The 19,989-nt window shown below is 43.7% G+C and overlaps 1 protein-coding gene across 1 annotated transcript in view; it reads left to right on the top strand.

The window, feature by feature from the left end:
• The first annotated feature begins 1,174 nt into the window (after positions 1-1,174).
• LOC135056327 (core histone macro-H2A.2) overlaps positions 1,175-19,989 on the top strand; it is a 77,069-nt gene continuing 58,254 nt past the window's right edge. The window contains exon 1 of the mRNA XM_063961319.1: positions 1,175-1,414. The gene's annotated coding sequence lies outside the window, so the exon portion shown is untranslated. The remainder of the gene's footprint in view (positions 1,415-19,989) is intronic.

The raw sequence follows: 19,989 nt of genomic DNA, 5'->3' as shown, positions 1-19,989 counted from the left end.
GAAACTGCATACATGTTATAAAAGAAGTCAAACCACATGGGTCTGATATAGATCAACACCAGGAAATACCGAGCTCTGCAATACACTTAATTTTCCTTACCCTGCTGTATTTGTGCTTTCTACATACAGACGGAGTGTAGCATGACTGCAAATGATCAGCACCATTATCAGTGATCGCTATCTGCCACCGGGTGTGGTTCATAGGGTCGACCACACTTAGGTCGACAGTGTCTATGTCGACAACTGTTGGTCGACAGTGACTAAGTCAGCACCTAAAATAGGTCAACTCAAGCATTGGGTCGACATGAGCAAGGTCAACATGATTTTTTGTGTGTGTGTCGTTTTCTTCATAGAGTGACCGGGAACCCCAATTAGTGCACCATGTCCCCTCGCATGGCGAGTGAAGGCAAGGTGCCTCCCTCTGCTACCGCTGCGCTCAGCACAGGTTACCGTTCCCAATTGTAGTCCACGTGGATCGTAAAGCATGAAAAAGTTCAAAAAATTGTGAAAAACTCATGTCGACCTAGAAACCCTGTCGCCCTAATGCATGTCGACCAGTAGTGGTCGACCAAATGACTGTCGACCTAGCGAACGGATACCCTGCCACCAAGGTGTACAGTATATAAGCATTAAAAAGTAGCAATCACTTAAGCTGCCTCATTTCATGTTCTGAATCTGTTTCATCAGTGGCTGCAACCATTGCTTTATGGTTCTACTCAGCGCTTTCCCTTGGCCCCTGTGACGAGGTGTAATACAGTGTCTCCCTCTCAGTAGTTACAGCACTCACTTTGCTAACCCCTACATTGTTTCCTAGCAGACAGATCCTGGATCAGAGTGTTTGGAAAGTCTGTATAAGTTGCATTCTCCTTGTAGGATGCAGCAATGACCTACAAGAGCAAGCACTGTGTGTTACTGTGTTGCCCTCATTCATGTACATGCAATCATCACAGCACACCCAGCAGCAGCAGCAGCACACACCACGGCTGCAGTGTTATATAGTATGACAGCAGAGCACACGCAGAAAGCAGCAGAGCAAACTTCCTCTTCCTCATCCAGAGCCAGGCAGCGCTGCTAGCTGGGGAGGAGGCGGAGGCGGCGGCTGCTGAACTCCACCTAGGGGAGGTAACAGATTTGAATCTGTTTTTAGGGCTGTCCCCTCTCCCCGCCTCCCCCTCCCTTCTCTGTCTTCTTGCCCTGTGTCCCACCTCCTGGTTTTACTATCAGTTTTCAGAGCTTCCATTTACACACCGGCGGGGGGGGGAGGGAAGAAAACAAAATAATAGAGAGGATACAAAAGACAAAATAACAACAATAGGAACAATAAAATAACAGAAGACTCTGCCTTCTCCAAGTTGCAGCCTGGCATCTCCTGGAGGAAACAGACAGGAAGGATAGGAGTAGTCTATAGAGAAAGGTAAGAAGCCTGGCGTGCAGATCGCTTTCAATGAATGGCTGCTCTCTGCAAATAATAGGCACAAACAGCACGGATCAAACGGAAAAAGCAGATATATTTAAAGGGGAAGCGCCACCCCCGTATCCCAGCTATGAGATGTCTATGATTAGAAATGACCCTGATGTGGATTATGATTTAAACACAGCAAAAAAAAAAAAAAAAAAGAGAGAGTACCCAGCAGTAAAGGGGAGGAGACAGAGGAATAGGCTCCTCACCCCCCTCTTGCAATGCAAGCTATTTAATACCCCTTTATTAGGCTCCTTCTCACTTGTTTACAGTTGCATTTGGTGGGGGGGATGAAATATTCTCATCTCATAAGTGCTGCAAATCTATGATTGTAGCCCTAGTGGCTGGATGTCTGTTATATAGGCTTCTGTGATGCAGCTGCTGCTGGCTGTATTGTTACACCAGAAATCGCATCCACTTCCTGGGCCTGTGCACTGTAGCTGAATGCACACACAAGATCATTCATGTACTCTCCTTATTGCAATCCTTTATGTCAGATCTATTGTGGTGTGTGTGTATGTAACATACAGTATATATACAGCCATGTATCACCTCCACTGCCCCTATCTAACCTCTGATTATAAGAAGCATAATTAGTATATTGCAGAGCAAGGAATGGAAGTGTGCACACACTGTATAGCGCTGGCTGCACACAGATAATATGTAACATCACATGTGTGGGTGAGCCGCCTTCTCTTCCCCAGAGGCCTGCTCACCCCTCCTTTTATCTACCTCAGGGAGTTTCTTGCATCAAACATTTCTTAATGGTGTTTTTGTATTCTAATTAAATAGATCAGTTTCTCTGCATTTATTAAATACATCAGAGCTTAAAGTGATTGCAGTATTAACCAGCGTGGGAACTCGAGCAAACACAGTCTGCCTACACTGTAAAGCATTTGTCATTTTTATAGGGGTTTATTTTAATATTTTCATGGATAATCCAGATTTGCAGGCTTTGCTGTACGTGGTTTTGCAGCTAGGCCTCTTAAAGAGACAGACACTCAATATAGTGTTTACAAGTCTTTTAAAAGCAATTGTACGTTGTACTTGCATCTATAGACAGTCCAGGCTCCATTTTCCCTGCAGCGTTCCATGCTATATGGGCTACATACATGGTCAGACTTGGGCTTTGTTTGTGTGTATACTGTGCACTGAGGAGTTCATTCATTCTGTTCTGCAGATGTGCTAAATTTAAACTTCTATTTCATCTTTTTTTCTTTTTGTAAAGGATTTGTACCACTTTGTCAGGCTCATTTTGTTATTGTAACACAACATGCAGCTTTACATAAATACCATTTATGCGGTGTCTTTTACCTAATCCTTGGCACTTCAGATGTCATCATCATTCTTCTTCTGATCATAAAAATAAGCAGATTGACTGCAGGACTGATAGATGCAGCAGGAGTAATACAGAAATTAATATGTAACTGCCATCTGTAAATATTTTACTACTTCAGTTCTGTATTTTTAAATAAAACAGAAGAGCACATTATTATGGAATGGAATGCATAACGCTGGCATCAAATAAATGAATTATTTTGTAATATAAAATAAGTTTAATTCCAATCAAAAATGTATAAATCTGTCTGTTTACCCTAGATTGCAAACTCTATTTCTCAGTTATTTATTTTGATTGCATTTCTTCTAGCCCTAGTATTATCCACAGTAAACTGTGTTTGAGTGTCAATCAAGCAAATTGTTTTCTCCTAGCCTAAGGCTTTGTGGGAGAATATATTTCTAGGTGGATGTGAATGGTGTTTGCTATGGTATATTGCTTTTTGTTTAATATATATATATATATATATATATATATATATATATATATATATATTTTTTTTTTTATTTTTTTTTAATTTAAACTATAATTTTACTGATCTGAAATAACAACACTGCATGTATTGTATGTATACATTGCGTGCCCTTTGTACATATATTGTTATATAGGGTTATCAAATGACTTCTGATTATCCAAATTAGGTTTTGATAACCTAGAGACCAAGCAATCATTTATAGGGCTTCAGTAAAAGGGATGTGGGCATTCACTATATACCCTAATTTCAAACCTAATGGGCTTGCTTTAGGGCCGTACGTAGATCAGTGTTCACATAGTTGCGTAATTATTTGTACATGCGCAGACAATTCTAAAAACACAGACGACACATGCACTACACAGAGGGGGTCATTCCGAGTTGTTCGCTCGTTGCCGATTTTCGCAACGGAGCGATTAAGGCGAGCATGCGCATGGTACGCAGTGCGCATGCGCTAAGTATTTTAGCACAAAACTTAGTAGATTTACTCACGTCCAAACAAAGAATTTCCATCGTTGAAGTGATCGGAGTGTGATTGACAGGAAGTGGGTGTTTCTGGGCGGAAACTGACCGTTTTCTGGGAGTGTGCGGAAAAACGCAGGCGTGCCAGGATAAAACGCGGGACTGTCTGTAGAAACGGGGGAGTGGCTGGCCAAACGCAGGGCGTGTATGTGACGTCAAACCAGGAACGAAACGGGCTGAGCTGATCGCAGTGTAGGAGTAAGTCTCGAGCTACTCAGAAACTGCTAAGAATTTTCTATTCGCAATCCTGCTAATCTTTCGGTCGCAATTCTGCTAAGCTAAGATACACTCCCAGAGGGCGGCGGCCTAGCGTGTGCAGTGCTGCTAAAATCTGCTAGCGAGCGAACAACTCGGAATGACCCCCAGAGTGTATCAACAAAGGTGCTGTTGCAATTGATTCAGACGGTGATGCGGAAAAGTGATGGGCGTTCCTGGGTAGTGACTGGGAAATGGCTACTAGTGCATGTAAATAATGGTGTGTTCAGTGGATGTATTATTGGGGTGTTGGGCCAGCATAGGAGGCTGGAGTCGGGTGGACTGCACTTTCCATAGGGCTGATGCAATGTTTCGTTGGTAGCATATAAGGACGCACCAATCGGTATTAGTGTGCACGGGAGCTAAAAGTGGGCAGTCCTTGCACATTTGGCCGCATGAATGTTCACAAAGGAAGGAGTTTGTAGGTCATTTGCATAAAGTGGCAGACCAGCGACCACCAGTACACGCTGTTGCATGCGCTTTTGCATGTGACTCAGGACCTGATGCAGTGGACGCAATGCCAATGTTTGCGCACTTGAGAATTTTTCTTTTGTACTGACCATGAGTCAGATGCATTGAGAATTTCTTTGCAAAGTGAGTTACAGGTAATGACCATTTGTAGGAGGGAACGGGAGGCTTAAAAAACACAGGAGTGCCGTTGCCATTTTGGGGCGTGCCACAGCCTGCATCTGCCAAATTGTACGGCACAGGCAGCTTACTTGTGATGGGCATTCTGTACGCAGATGGCGGATCAGTTGGCATGTGTATGCATATTTCCACTGCAGCATAATTAGCATATTTTCGCACATTTGCTGGGTGCAAAGACTTAAGGCCCATATAGACGGGCCGATGCGGGAGAGATGTGTGCTGAGCGAACCGCTCAGTACACATCTCTCCCGCCACTCAGCACAGCGCAATCTGTGCTGAGCGTGCGGGGGGAGACGGGGGTCGCTCATTTCACCAAGCGGGTGAAGTGAGCGACCCGCTAGATTGGCATGCATGCAGGACAATCTAGTACCAGCGATAGCGATGCGCGGGGCTGCGCATCGCTATCGCTGTGGTGGGTACGCACGGAGCGATAATGCTCAAATTCTAAGCAATCTAGTCAGATTGCTTAGAATATCGCTCCGTGAGTACCTTTAATGGTGAATGCAACTGTGTCCACTTCTGAATTGGTCCAAAAAGAGGTACTACCATGCTGAGACTTGTAGTGCTATGCAGGAAAAAGAAAATACAGGTGCACACTGGGTCTTATTCAGGTTTGTAGCAAACCAAAAAAAGCACACTAATGGGAAAACCATGTTGCACTGCAGGTGGGGCAGATGTAACGTGCATAGAAATTTAAATTTAAGTGGGGTGTGTTCAAACGGAAATCTAAATTGCAAAGCGGTCTTAACACCGCATACACTTAACGAGTCCCCGCCAATATGCGGGGTGTCGGCATTGGCAAATGCATCTGCAGCATGGCTGTCGTTAAAAAGGCTCTCCATTGTTTGTACATGTTCAGATGAGGGCGGGGGTCGTTAACGATGCGCGGGAGCACGCATCGTTAATGACATTGGGGGTAATTCCAAGTTGATCGCAGCAGGATTTTTGTTAGCAATTGGATAAAACCATGTGCACTGCAGGGGAGGCAGATATAACATGTGCAGAGAGATTAGATTTGGGTGTGGTGTGTTCAATCTGCAATCTAATTTGCAGTGTAAAAATAAATCAGCCAGTATTTACCCTGCACAGAAACAATATAATCCACCCAAATCTAACTCTCTCTGCACATGTTATATCTGCCTCCCCTGCAGTGCACATGGTTTTGCCCAACTGCTAAAAAAATTCCTGCTGCGATCAACTTTGAATTACCCCCATTGAGTGAACACACTGGACGAGATTCTCACTATGTGATAGGGGCTAGGTCGGTATCGCAAGCACATAATGACTGTGCTTGCAATACTGACTATGGGGTATATGCAATTGCGGTCGACGTGGCGCTCCCTGATTGGCTCAAGGGACCCTCTGTGACAGGAGTCACGGGGGGTCTCAGCAGTCGGGGAAAGGGGTCCCATGTGTAAACATGGGACCCCTTTCAGTGCGTGGATCGGGTTTGCGTTTTATTATTTTGCCAAGTACGTGGATTACAAGCAGAAGAGGACAGATCTACACAGGATTTTGGTGAGTATAATTTTATTTACAGGTACCCCGTGGATTCTACGTGGAGAAGGGGACCAACACTTCGTGTCAACATAGGTAAGTATGTGTGTGTTGGTGTGCATGTATGTAATAAAGTTTTACTATCAAGGTGTGTGAGTTCTGTTTTTATTTGGGTAATTTTTTTGCAGTAGAACTACAGGTACCAGCAGGCCCGTTTCCCCCCCCCCGCATGCTGGTACTTGTGGTTCTCCAAGTACCAGCTTGCGGGGAAGGCTTGCTGAGACTTGTAGTTCTGCTACAAAAAACAATATTCTTTATTTTGGCACAAGGCTATCAGCCTCCCATCCGCCGCCCTTGGATGGGTGGGACAGCCTCGGGCTTCACCCCTGGCCCATGGGTGGCTGGAGGGGGGGGGACCCCTTGATTAAGGGGTCCCCACTCCTCCAGGGTACCCCGGCCAGGGGTGACTAGTTGGGGACTAGCAGGGACCGGTATAAAAGTGTCCCCCGGCTGTGGCATTATCTCTCCAGCTAGTGGATCCCGGTGCTGGTGTGAAAAATACGGGAGACCCCTACGTCTTTTGTCCCCCGTATTTTTTGCACCAGGACCGGACGCAGAGCCCGGTGCTGGTTGTTAAAATACGGGGGATCCCCTGTCATCCCCCCCCCCCCCCCCCCGTATTTTTACAACCAGGACCGGCTCAATGAGCCCGAGGCTGGTTATGCTTAGGAGGGGGGACCCCACGCATTTTTTTTCAGGGTTTTTAACCCATTCCCACTGAAAAACATGCTCTGATGTCTCCATATTATTTTAGTCAGTAAAAAAAAAAAAAATATTCTTTTAAAAAATATATTAAATAATGTGTGGCTCCTAATAGACAAACTAAGTAGATAATCCCTTCTAATATAAATAGATATGCTATTAGCAACAAAAAAAACACAAAAAAACCCATGTTTTTAAAAAAATGTATTAGATCCCGCCAGCAAAATGAGGCGGACTGAAATTGACAAAATGACTGTCGAAAAGCACTGTTGTCGAATCGACATTCTTCAATTGAATATACTTTTGTCGAAAAGCCGCATTTTTACCATTGCAGACATGTCGAATTTGACAACTGTCGAATTGCAAAAAGTCGAATCTGAAACGTCCGTTTTTTTGTCGAAAAGTACTGTATTGCAATGTCGAATCATTTTTTTTGTGTCGAAAATGCCCCGTTTTTCGACATTTGCGGCAATTCGATCGCAATTGCATATGGCCCTATGTGCGATTTTGGCTAAGTGTCAATTTGGACTATCTTTTCTACGAGATAGTCAAAATTGACTTGCCTGCACAGTCTGTCTGGGCATGTGATGCCGACCGCGCATCGGGATCGCAAGGTCACTTTCACCTTGAGATCTGCACTAACTTTTCTTACGATTTTGACTATATAGTCAAATTTGTAAGAAAATATATCACCGTGTGTACACTGTATCCGGACTCCAGGTCGACAGCACAAAGGTCGACATACCTTAGGTCGACGCCAATTTGGTCGACACACCTTAGGTCGACATGGACAAAAGGTCGACAGGAACAAGGTCGACATGGAAAAAGGTCGACATGGGTTTTTCACAATTTTTTTCTTTTTTTTTAACCTTTTCATACTTAACGATCCACGTGGACTACGATTGGAACGGTAAAGTGTGCCAAGCGAAAGCACCATGCCCGAAGCATTGCGAGCGAAGCGAGCCATGCGAGGGGACGCGGTGCACTAATTGGGGTTCCCGGTCACTCTACGAAGAAAACGACACCAAAAAAACATAAAAAACTCATGTCGACCTTGTTCCTGTCGACCTTTTGTCCATGTCGACCTAAGGTGTGTCGACCAATTGGCGTCGACCTAAGGTGTGTCGACCTTTGTGCTGTCGACCCTCAGTCCCAGACCCGTGTACACACCATTAGATTGGCCCTTCTGAGCAAGATCTTTTACTTTCTCGTCTATATGGGTCTTGGGTGTGTATGGGGCTTTACATTTGTGGGCTACATGCAAAAGCAGCCAGTATTTATTCTGCAGGAAACAATATAACCCACCCAAATCTAAATCTCTCTGCACATGTTACATCTACATGGTTTTGCCCTGTTTTGTGCTTCTATGCTTTACTGACAGGATCAAACCGTATCAAATGGTCCAAAATTAAATGAACTGGTTACTTGACCATTTAAAAAAACAAATATATTTTTATGTGTGATGACCCTTGTAAGGTTAGTAGTCAGAAACCACCATTACTTTATTTTTATTTACCTTCATTTGAAGATGGTGGCCATTTTTGTATCCTGGCCTATGACATTTTTCACTGTTGCGCACGTTAGGGGTAAATGCAGTATCTTAGCTCAGAAAAGTCATGGAAAGCTGGAATTAAAAAAAAAAAAAAACCCAAAACATTATATTCAGCACATTTCAAGCTACATTTCTTGTCGCTAACTATTTCCCTACCTCACTTCCTTATGACTGAAATTTTATTGTCAGATTTGAGAAAAGTCTATTTTTTGGATTGGGAAGGAATACAATTTCAGAGCTGTAATTTTTTGTGTGGGGGGGTGGAGAATAGATATTTACTCAAAAGATTTGCCCAAAAAAATTCAGTTATCTATGTTGTCTACTTTTTTTTTATTAGAGCGCTTGAAATTGCTATTTTTTCACCTAAATTGCCCTCTAATATCTCTGGTGGGGTACCTGAAAAAATCTGTAACTGAAAAAAAAATATTGGAATTTGAAAATAAAGTAATGGTAGTTAAAAATGACAGCAGCTGATTGGTTGGTAATTTATCACCATGCAATTTATCACTCTCCAAGGCTTGATAAATCTGGGCCATAGTTCTTAACTTCTTTGTAATGCTATTCCAAGCATGTTGAAATTGTCTACTGGTTTAGCCTCTACCACCAACAGGAGTCTATTCCACTAATAGGAGTCTATTCCACTTATCCACTACCCTTTTTGTGAAGTAATTATTCCTCAAATCTCCCCTGAACCAGCCTTCCTGTAGTTTGATTGCATGTCCTTGTGTTCTAATAAGTATATACGTGTGCTGGGACCCACATTCTTGTAGTACACTGTACTTTAACCACCGAAATTATGATTTTATCTTTGTTTTATTTTTATTTTCAAAAGTGACATTTTATTTTTTCATTTTTTTTTTATTTCACCCCGTCACAAGGCCCCATTGTTATGATTATGTCCAAATACCAGTTGATTCCCAGCGGATGCAAACTCACTCAGTCAATAGGATAACCCCCCCCCCCCCCCCCACTTCCAGTGAAAATATTCCCTTTTGCTGTATTAACCCTTACCCGTGTCCTTACATTCCTCCCAGCACCCCCCTCCCAAGCACGTTTAGATTATCAATCTCCCTTCTGATCTTTGCACTCACAGAGCAGAGATCAGCAATAGTGCACAGAGGGGAACCTCTCTGCACAGGATTTATATTTTACATTCCAGCACATGTGGGGTGCAAATTTGACTCGGCTGGCAGTGGTAACAGACATCAATGCCAGGGGGCTGGAAAAGGAGGAGATCCAGTCTGCACATAAGCAGAATGAAGGAATAGACATGGTCATATGGGATGCGCCTGTAATTGAAATCCAATCCAATTAATCCAAATTGACCACACCAGGTAAGTGGTTAAATGTACCAGGATTTTTATGTATACACTATAAGACATAGCTGGCTACACACTGGATGACCATTGTTCAGATCAACGTTCGAATGACTGCTACAGGTTGAATATCCCTTATCCAAAATGCTTGGGACCAGAGGTATTTTGGATATGGGATTTTTCCGTATTTTGGAATAATTGAATACCATAATGAGATATCATGGTGATGGGACCCAAGTCTAAGCACAGAATGCATTTATGTTACATATACATCTTATACACACAGCCTAAAGGTCATTATAGCCAGTATTTTTTATAACTTTATGCATTAAACAAAGTGTGTGTACATTCACACAATTCATTTATGTTTCTTATACACCTTATACACACAGCCTGAAGGTCATTTAATACAATATTTTTAATAACTTTGTGTAATAAACAAGGTTTGTGTACATTGAGCCATCAGAAAACAAAGGTTTCACTATCTCACTCTCACTCAAAAAAGTCCGTATTTCTGAATATTCCGTATTTGGATATGGGATACTCAACCTGTATTTGCAATTATCGTTCACAGCCTGAATACAGCTGAAAAATGTTCTGGATCGTTTGGGTATCTAATCCACACAATCTTTTCAGGCTGTGACTGGAGATCATAGCATTCATACACCATGCAGTGGTAATTATAAAGCCATTGCTCCTCCCTCGTCTTAATGTGCAATGTATGGCCAGCTTTATAGTCTTAAAAGTAAATAAGAAAATATCCTTTCCATGTTCTGATATACCACCGCACTTATAAAGCTGTGTGTGTGTGTCACTGATGAATGCAGGATTACGTTTGTAGGGCAGTTGTTGACCCGAATCTCCCTTCTTGGACTTTACCTCTGAACCCTTATCCTTCAGTCTACTCTAATCATCACTCCTCTCATGTCCTGTCACTTCACTTCCCCTGCCCCTCTCCTTACCCTTATCTTTTTCCTCCCAACATGACCCTCTCCAGGAGGGACAGAATGCTGTGTTCCTGGCCTACTCTCTTAATTTATGATTGCCATCACCTGTGCTGAAACACCTTTCTTATCCATTAACCTGTTCAACACAGGTGCCGGCAATCATAAATTAAGACAAAAGTCCAAAAGCAGAGAATTGTGTCCCTCCTGGAGAGGGTCATGTTGGGAGGTATGTTTAAATACTCCCCCCCCCCCCCCCCCCCCCCCATGAAAATCAGGTTCTTCATTAACAATTTTTTTTATATCTAAAGGTGTGTACACCCGTTGAGATCCTTACTATGCCCATTTTTTTCTATGCGATTTCCCTTGAACTCCCCCAGAGCCCAGTTAGCACAGATAGGACAGATTTTGACTATCTGTGCTTGAGATTTTGTCTATATTTGACTTTGACTAAGTGCCAGTTTTGACTATACTTTGTACTAGATAGTACACCAGATAGACTGTGCAGGCAAGTCAGTCTTGACTATCTAGCTTTACGATACCGACCCCACAGGAGTGCGCATCGGGATTGAATTGGTATCGCAAGCTGCCTAACACCTTGAGATCTGCACTAACTTTCCTTAGGGTGTGTACACACGGTGAGATCCTTGCTATGCATGATTTTCACTTGCGATTTCCCTTAAACTTCCTCGAGCCCAGATAGCACAGATTTTGACTAACTTTTCTTGAGATATGGACTATGTGTGCTTACGATTTTGGCTTATGTGAGATGTCATTTGACATGTGAGATGAACTAGATAGTACACCGATCTAGCAAGGATTGACTTGCCTGCACAGTCTATCTTTTCTTGCGATGCCGACCTGGCGGGACCGCGCATCGGGATCGCAAGGTGACTTTCACCTTACGATCTGCACTAACTTTTCTTGCGATTTTGACTATATAGTCAAAATCGAAAGAAAATATTTTGCCGTATGTACACACCCTTAGGATTTTGACTACATAGTGTGTACACACCCTAACACCATTCAACACACACTACATCATAAATGTTCGTTCATAAGAGTCCTCACTAGTGTCAGGTCAGGCTTGGGATAGGGTTCCAACAGCTGGGGAATTTGCTATCACAGGAGGTTGAATGCGAGGAGGTCAAATGTAATTCTTACTCATGAAGCTATGGAACACTCAAAAGAACGTGGAAATTCAAATAATCTAGACTTTGTATTTATTGGACTGTGGGAGACAATACACTGCAAGAGTGAACAAGTTCTGCAATAGGTTGGCCAACGATATACCAACAACCTCTTATGACATATTATATTTTATTATACTGTAATGATCGTTTAGTGCATCTGCACCCCCTTTGTCTGTGTAAATACTGAAATGAGAGAGTCCTGAAAACCGGAACCGCAAAAGAATGGATAAGTGGTACTGGGAACTCTGTACTGTTGAAGGCTGGATGAAATGAGTAGGAACCCTGGAATGTTGCAGTTAGAAGAAGTGAGACTGGAATCCTGAAATGCTGAGACATGAATAAATGAGATTAGAAATCCTGAAATGCTGTGACTTGAAGAAATAAGATTGGAACTCCTGAAATGCCATGGCTGGAATAAATGAGATTGGAAATCCTGAAATGCTGTGACTTGAAGATAATCACTGGAAATCGTGACTTAGGAACACAAGCTGTGAAAACTGGATACTTTGCAGTTGTGACTGAAGGACTAAGACTGTGAAAACTGGATACTTGGAAACTCGAACTGCTGAAGACTGAAGCTGAAACAGGAGTTGCTTGAAAACATGAACTGCTGATTACTGAAGCTGAGACAAGAGATGCTTGAAAACATCAACTGCTGAATCGGGATTAGGCAATGCTTAGAAACATGAACTGCTGATGCCTGAAGCCAAGTAACTGTATAGAGAACCAGTGAAACCTCCAGTGCCACAGGACCCCATGAAACACTGCTCAGTGGGTGGATGATCCACAGGGAGCGGCGCTGGGCCACGCTCTGGCTTAGAGTGTAGCAGAGAGAACAATGAGACACAGAAGAAATGGACTAGATTCTGGGTTGAATACAGGATCACCGGGCAGGAACACAGAGCTGAAAGACTTGACTATGATCAGCAACTTAAAGCACTGGCAGTGTTACCATGGTCCTAACTACTTTTTAAAAGGAAGTGACAAGCCAGGATTGGCTGAGAAACTCAGGAGAACTGCCATTGGCTAAAAGTGCATGGTTTTGGTCTCCAACATGGTGGCGCCCAGGAATGCAGACACACAAAGAAGCACTCGCCTGTACTCGCTCCCCCCACTCACCAAGCTCCAGAGCTGCCCACTACAGACTCCTCAGTTTGCCTCCGCCAGGAGCAAAGACCAGCTGCATGTCGCTGTAGTACCGCCAGCACCCGCACCGGCAGTCTCGGAGATCCTGCACCATGGGTATGTACTCGGACTCTGACAACTAGTTTGTAATGATAGCAGCATTTTAGGGTTAGACTATAATGCTCAAACTAGGGGTGGCCATTGATGGTTTGGCAGTGGGTTTGTCATTGATGGGAGGCCACGTGGTAAAACATCAGTGGCCGATCACCGATGCTGAGCACGGACGCCAACTTCTCAAAGCCTAATCACAATTGTGAATTACCATTGACCACTTATTTTTATTTATTTTTCTTGGGGGGTGGGGGTGTCCTAGGGCTTAAAACACATGGGCCTGATTTAGGGGTTCAAATGTTTGTTCGTTTGTTTTTCGCGGCCGGCACTAGAGGGCGCCCAATGGTAGCAAATCAGTTTTTCTGCCGTCCGGGAGGCCACAGAGGCCACATTTTTTCTTGCAGCCCCCTGAGGTGCGAGAAAAAATGTGTCCAAACCCGGCACTCTGGGTGTCCAAATGGGCGTTTTGGATGACCAAAGCAGGAGTTTAGATGGGGGTTAGTAGTTTTACGCAGCTAAATCCTGTCTGTTTGCACGCAACATTTGCCATGTACATGGGCGCCAAACCTGCAAGTGAATGGTGACAATTGTTTGGGCGTCTAAACAGACCGTTTAGATATGATTTTAGACGCCCAAAACATTTGAATTCCCCCTTAGAGTCTTGCGTAATGCTAATGATCACATAGTGATTTTTTGCAACTGTTGATGTGCAGTGCATGCCTGGTCCCAGAGCACATGCAGTGTGTAAACAAGATATGCTGCACAAACAGTATACGTTCAACTCTGTATCAGGCGTCAAAACGGCTGCAACTTTATCGAGTCACACATACATTTCCCTGATGGCATTACATAGCTTATCCCATATCGGCTCCCCACGATTGCAGTTTTAAACTACCAGTTCATTTGTCAACTCCATATCGTTCCTACAGAACAGTACTGTCTGGGATCAATAGCCTTTAGGATCAAAGATAATTATTTCCTTAAGGCTCCACCTGTGTCAGTAGAACAGCACCATACCATTACACTGCCATCTCCGTGGTAGATGGTTGGTGAAGCAATCCCATGCTGGCGGTGGGTGAACACATTCTCATGGAGCGTGGTAACTGAAAGGTGGATTAATCCATTCAGGGCAGAATGTACCATTGTTCTGTTGAGACCACTGAATTGTCTTATTGCTGCATGAATGTGTTGGGTACGGGTTACCGACGCTGGGGATCCCGGCGGTCAGTACATCGGCAGAATGCCGGCAGGGGGGTGGTCGAGCGGAGTGAAGCCCCTTGTGGGACACCCTTGAGTGGGAATAGGCCCTGCTAGTCGGCATGCCGACAGTTGGCATTTAGCCCTGGCAGGATGCAGGGGTCGGTATTGTGACCGGCGGTCTCCTGACCAGTCATATAGCTACATCCCGTATGAATGGTTTTCTAACTCTAACTTGCCAGTGTTCAATTTGTGCCCTGTATCTGAGATTGCTTATTAGCACAGAAAACTGGTTGCTATTGGTGTACTATTTTTATACAGGTAAAAATAACGGGGGCTATTCACTTGTTTTGGCACCCAGCCGTAAGGCTGCATGTATCGCGGATTTCTCCTTGCACCCTCCTGAGGTGTGAGCAGAAATCCATGTAAAGTAGGGCTTTGGGGCTGGGCACTTAGCATGGAAGAAGCCACTTTACACAGCTAATCCCGATCATTTTGGGTGCATGAATGCGACCGTCTCGACCAATACGGGACTGGTCGCAAATAACTGAATTGGTGTCATTGGCTCCCAAAACCATTGAATTGCCCCGTTTGAGTCAGACGCTTTCTGAGAAATGAGGGTTGTATATTATGTACATCACATTCTTAGTGCTGCAGTGCCCGGCAAAGAATCTGTCAGACAATTATGGTAGCCCCGGCATCGTAAGCTTTCCTTTATATAGAGTGTGAAAAAACTTGCGCTCCGGATTGACAAATCAAGTCCATCATGTTACATTGTATTCCCCACCATAGTTTGTGTGTCTTCAAAAATATTTATATCCATGATTTCAACCACAATATTTCATAACCTTTTTTTTTTTTTTATGATTAGTATGGTAATTATTCATGAAAGGCGTGGAACGCAGCCAAAGGTGGCAGCATCTAATAGATATAATTATTTAAGCACATATTCATTCAAAACTCCCTAATCCTGCCTTTCTGGTCTTTCATAATGTTAATAGAAATTAGGTCAACACATATGAAAACATTGTCACTTTTAATTCCTGTTACGCACATTGTTCATTTCTATTAAGATTCATAATAAAGGATAAATGTAGACTTGCTCTGTACTTTTGTAACACATATGAAAGTGGAAGAAGGTGTTTTGCAATTGGACATTTGTAAAGACACAAGAACATAAATCTTATAATACTGTAATTTTAATAAAATGCTCCGCACAGAGCCATAAGCACACATGGTCATATTATGGAGTTTTGGAAAGTAGATCCAGTTATTTAAGGTAAATTGGGCTTATGACAATATACTCTGTCGCCCAGACTTAACTGCACCGCACCCACATCCTGTGCTCTGCATGCTGGAAAAACTAGAGGAAATATGCCACTTAAGAAATGTATGGTTTGGGAAGTTTTCATATTTTTTCTTTATTTTATTTTTTTATTTGTATTTTTTCCTTCTGATGGAAGAAATATTTGCATTGCACTCATTCACATGGTACAGTAAATCCAGCCTTTTAGTGCATTTAGGGCCTAATTCAGCATGGGTTGTAGATGTGCGAAAAATCTCACTGACATTTGGTGGGGGGGGGGGGGGCAACTTCTCCACTGGCTCACTTCTCCACTTTTATCACTGCTTAGTACATGTCCCCCTTAATGTAGTAGGTGCAACAGGTTTCAAAATTGTATGACTTGTTCGGCTATCTGTAATATTCCTAGACAGTTAGTGACAGACTAGCGAAAACAAAAAGTGCTAATTTTTATAATGAAAAGCTATAGAATCTTGTCTTTTGGCCAAAACAATAATCACAAAGTATTTGTTGGTGTATAGAACAAAAAGTTCACACACCATTTTGGTTCACTTTCTTGCAATTATCCTACCCCTTTCTCCTCCTTTTGTCTTACTTTCCCTTCCTGCCCTTTGTGTGGTGTGGCATAGAAGGTCGACGCGACACTGGTCAACATATGATTTTTTTTAATTTTTTTTGTGGTCACATCTTGTATATTTCATGTTCTGTGACAACTATCCGTACAAACGTAGACCATTGCAGGTTCGCTTTGTTCGCACGCTTTGGGCAGGCTACTATTTCCTGATCGTAGTCCACGTGGATAGTAAATCAAGCAAATGTTAGGAAAATGTGAAAAATCCCAAAAATATATGTTGACCTTTTGTCATGTCGACCTTTTGTACCTGTCACCTGTTGACTGTCTAACTAGACAGTGTAGATCTATCATCCGGATAGCCCTTTTGTCACCCTCCTCTTTTTCAACCACCCCATAAAACACCTCCCACTGCTGGAGCAGTGTTTGTTAAATTATCATGCGCGCTAAACTTTTAATAACATATACATTTTCAAAACGGGGGAAAAAAATCACACAGGTCACAGCAAACTTTTATAATGGGCCCTACACACGGCCGACGGGCGCCCCGGCGGCGCGGGGGGGGGGGGAGGGGGGTTGTGACTGGGGGAGTCACCCAGCACCATAGCAGTGCAGGCAAATATGTCCGAGATCGTCCATATTGGCCTGCATGCACAAGAGACGGGGCAGCAACTATGAACGAGCGCGGGTCCGCACAACGTTCATCGCTGGTGCCTCCACACTGAAAGATATGAACGGTATCTCGTACATTAATGAACGAGATCGTCCATATCTTTCAGTTTTATCGCCCAGTGTGTAGGGCACATAACTTTTCTACTATTTACGTCTAATGTGGATAAATAAAATAACCTAAAACCATTAACCGAACAGCAGCGTTCAGTCTTCCATTTTCTGATAGAAATTTAGTAGTTAATGTTTAATCATTTTCTGACATTATTCAGAAAATTCCCATTTAAATAAGCCAGAACTTAAATTACAGGTGGACATACGCATGAATTGATTTCTTTGCAGATTAAGTTCTTTATTAATAACAGACATGCAGATTATCCACAGAACACTGTAAATGTGTTTAACTACTTGATTAATTATCTTTTATCACCTTGTGCTTTAGATCTAACAATTGGGTTATGTTTCAGGTATACCTGTCAGTAACTGCATTATATACTGTATAATTGATCTGTTCATATGCGGCACTTATCTAAAGCGCAGATGGGAAGTAGACATGATTATACTTGATAAGATGTGCCTGTTCAAATTTGCACACTTGTAGTGCCTGCCATCTACATACATGCACCTTAAATAGATATTTGAACAGGCCATATACTGTATGAAGTTAGCCATGTGATGCAGTGACATGCAGTCAGGGGAGGCAGCGCCTCCCCTGCCATTAATGAATAAAATAATACAAAGAAGATACTTATGACACATATTCTGTGTCATAAGTATCTGCTTCATATTTTAAGCATTTTAACATTTAAATTGGCTTTGGGAGGCACCGATAGTGGTGCCTCCCGTTGTCAAAAGAAAAGGGACCAAAGCGAGGGACAGGGCCATGCCGCGGGCTGTAAAAGCCCATTGAAAATACATTAAGAAGCGGCAGCATTAGAAGTACTTCTGTGACACAGGGGCGTGCTTTCACCCATATGAAAACACGCCCCCGTCAGTGAGGATGATATGATTGGCCAACGGATCCGTCACTGGATCCGCTGTCATCACTGGGTTGGTGGTGGCGTTAGCGGCGGCGGTACTGTATAGATGCGTGGAGGTGCGGTCGTTAACGGCAGGTCTGGATTCGAGAGGATCCAGTCCCTGCCTGCTGTTCAGCATTTCGAGTTTGGCATTGGTGCCAATTTCAAAATTTAATTTTCAAGTTCAAAGTTTCATTTTTGAAATTCAAGATGGCCTACCGCGAGCCAGTCACGGCTCGCCGTGTCATCGCCCCGCCCCCTCTGGCTGACTTATAAGTCAGCGCGAGGGAGCGGCTGTCAGTCCAACGGCGGAGCAGGAGCAATGAAGACCTCCTGGAGACAAGACGTCGGGGAAGTCTTGGATGGGCGGCGGACGTGCAAAAAAGCTTAACAGCCGCTGCCCCTCAGGTGAAGACTCTGTGGAAGCCCTGGGAAGGCGGCGGCCATGAAAAAGAGCTTAAAGGCAGCCACCCCCCGATGAAGACCCTGTACAATAAAAAATTTTTTCTTTTTTTAACCGTCTTGTATTTATTTTAATATTTTCTGTACAGGAGGACTACAGGTGCTGAGTGTCCCTCCTGCTATGGCATTGGCCCCCTGGCTGGTTCAGCCTGGTGCTGGTTATAGTAATGTAAGGGGGACCCTGTGCTTTTTTTTTTTTTTAAATGAGTGGGGGGCTATTTATCAGTGAGTGCCTCCCCTGCCACTGACCTCATGACACGTCACTGATGTGATGGGGACTGTGTGTTACTTAGGTTGATGGGAGCCTAGTATACTGTATACCTGTATATGTTTAAAGTGATCATTAGTATCACATTAACTTCTACCCACACCAACAACTACTGTAGCACATACTGGTCACATCCCAATAATATCACTTCACAGTGGCATCACTTGGGTGGGTGTCACCCAGTGCGCCATACTAACCCTGGAATGAAGGTACACATGCCAGAAAAGAGATGTGGCCTCATGCATGCAAAGCCACACCCTGTTCAGTGAAATTTTGGGGGGTGATGCCCCATTCTCGTCACGCTGGAGGATTTCCAAGCTCTCTGGGCCAATCAACTTCTATCTAACATTTTATAGAATGTACTTGATAAATGCTATCTCTGAGCTGATTGGTGGCTATGGGCAGCAACTTCTCTACTTATTTGAAGGTTTAATACATTTCCCCATAAAAGTCTGCAGAGTGCTAATCTAGTGACACCATCACAAAAAGTTGATGCAGTTCTATATACTTTCATCTCGAAATATTAATGTTTTTTTTGTGTGTGTGTGTGTGTGTGTGTGTGTGTGTGTGTGTGTGTGTGGTAAGGAGCTTTGACTATAAGCACCCACACTGTACGGGCCCACTCCCTCTATCCATTGCGCCACCCCCATCACTTGGACTGCTGGTTATCCTATCCTGATTACCCCCCTCCACATCCCACCGTGCTCAGCTCTGTCCCATCTCACAAAACCCCGCCACTCACTCCCATACTAACCCCAGTTCCTGGTGACTGGCCAGATTCTACTCTGCAGCACTTGCACACACCCTTTATACTCACCGCTGCTGCAGGGGACTGGATCCCAGTGTTGGATGAAGGAGACAGCACTTCAGAAAGTAAGTAATCACAGACTAATTAAGTTAATTGGAACAATCCAATTGTTTAATTAGTCCTCAGGGGAGTGCCGCTGGGGTTTCCTGCACAGATTTCCTCCATACAGAGGGGGAACACAGCCGGGCAGTTCTGCCATATGTGATATGACCCATCCAGGTAACGCACTTGTGGCTGCAGTCATATCACATATGTTAGAGCTAGGTAAGTAGTTATGAGTGGGCCTACATGCACACTTCTCTCTAGCTGATGCTTTCGTCATGCAGATTCTGACACTGTGCATGCTCAGATCTCTGGGAACATGGCTCCGACACCATTTTCCCGGAGATATGGAGGAGTCGCTGGAGAGGTAAGTAGAGTAGTCTATGGGTGCAGTGTGCGGTCCCTTGTACCCAGAGGCCTGTATGCACCCTGTATCTATCATAGATACCCCATCTTGG

This window comes from Pseudophryne corroboree, chromosome 3 (assembly GCF_028390025.1).
Source record: "Pseudophryne corroboree isolate aPseCor3 chromosome 3, aPseCor3.hap2, whole genome shotgun sequence".
Taxonomy (NCBI): Eukaryota; Metazoa; Chordata; class Amphibia; order Anura; family Myobatrachidae; genus Pseudophryne; species Pseudophryne corroboree.
Note: the sequence above shows the minus strand (reverse complement) of the source record. Positions and strands in the feature narration are given on the sequence as shown.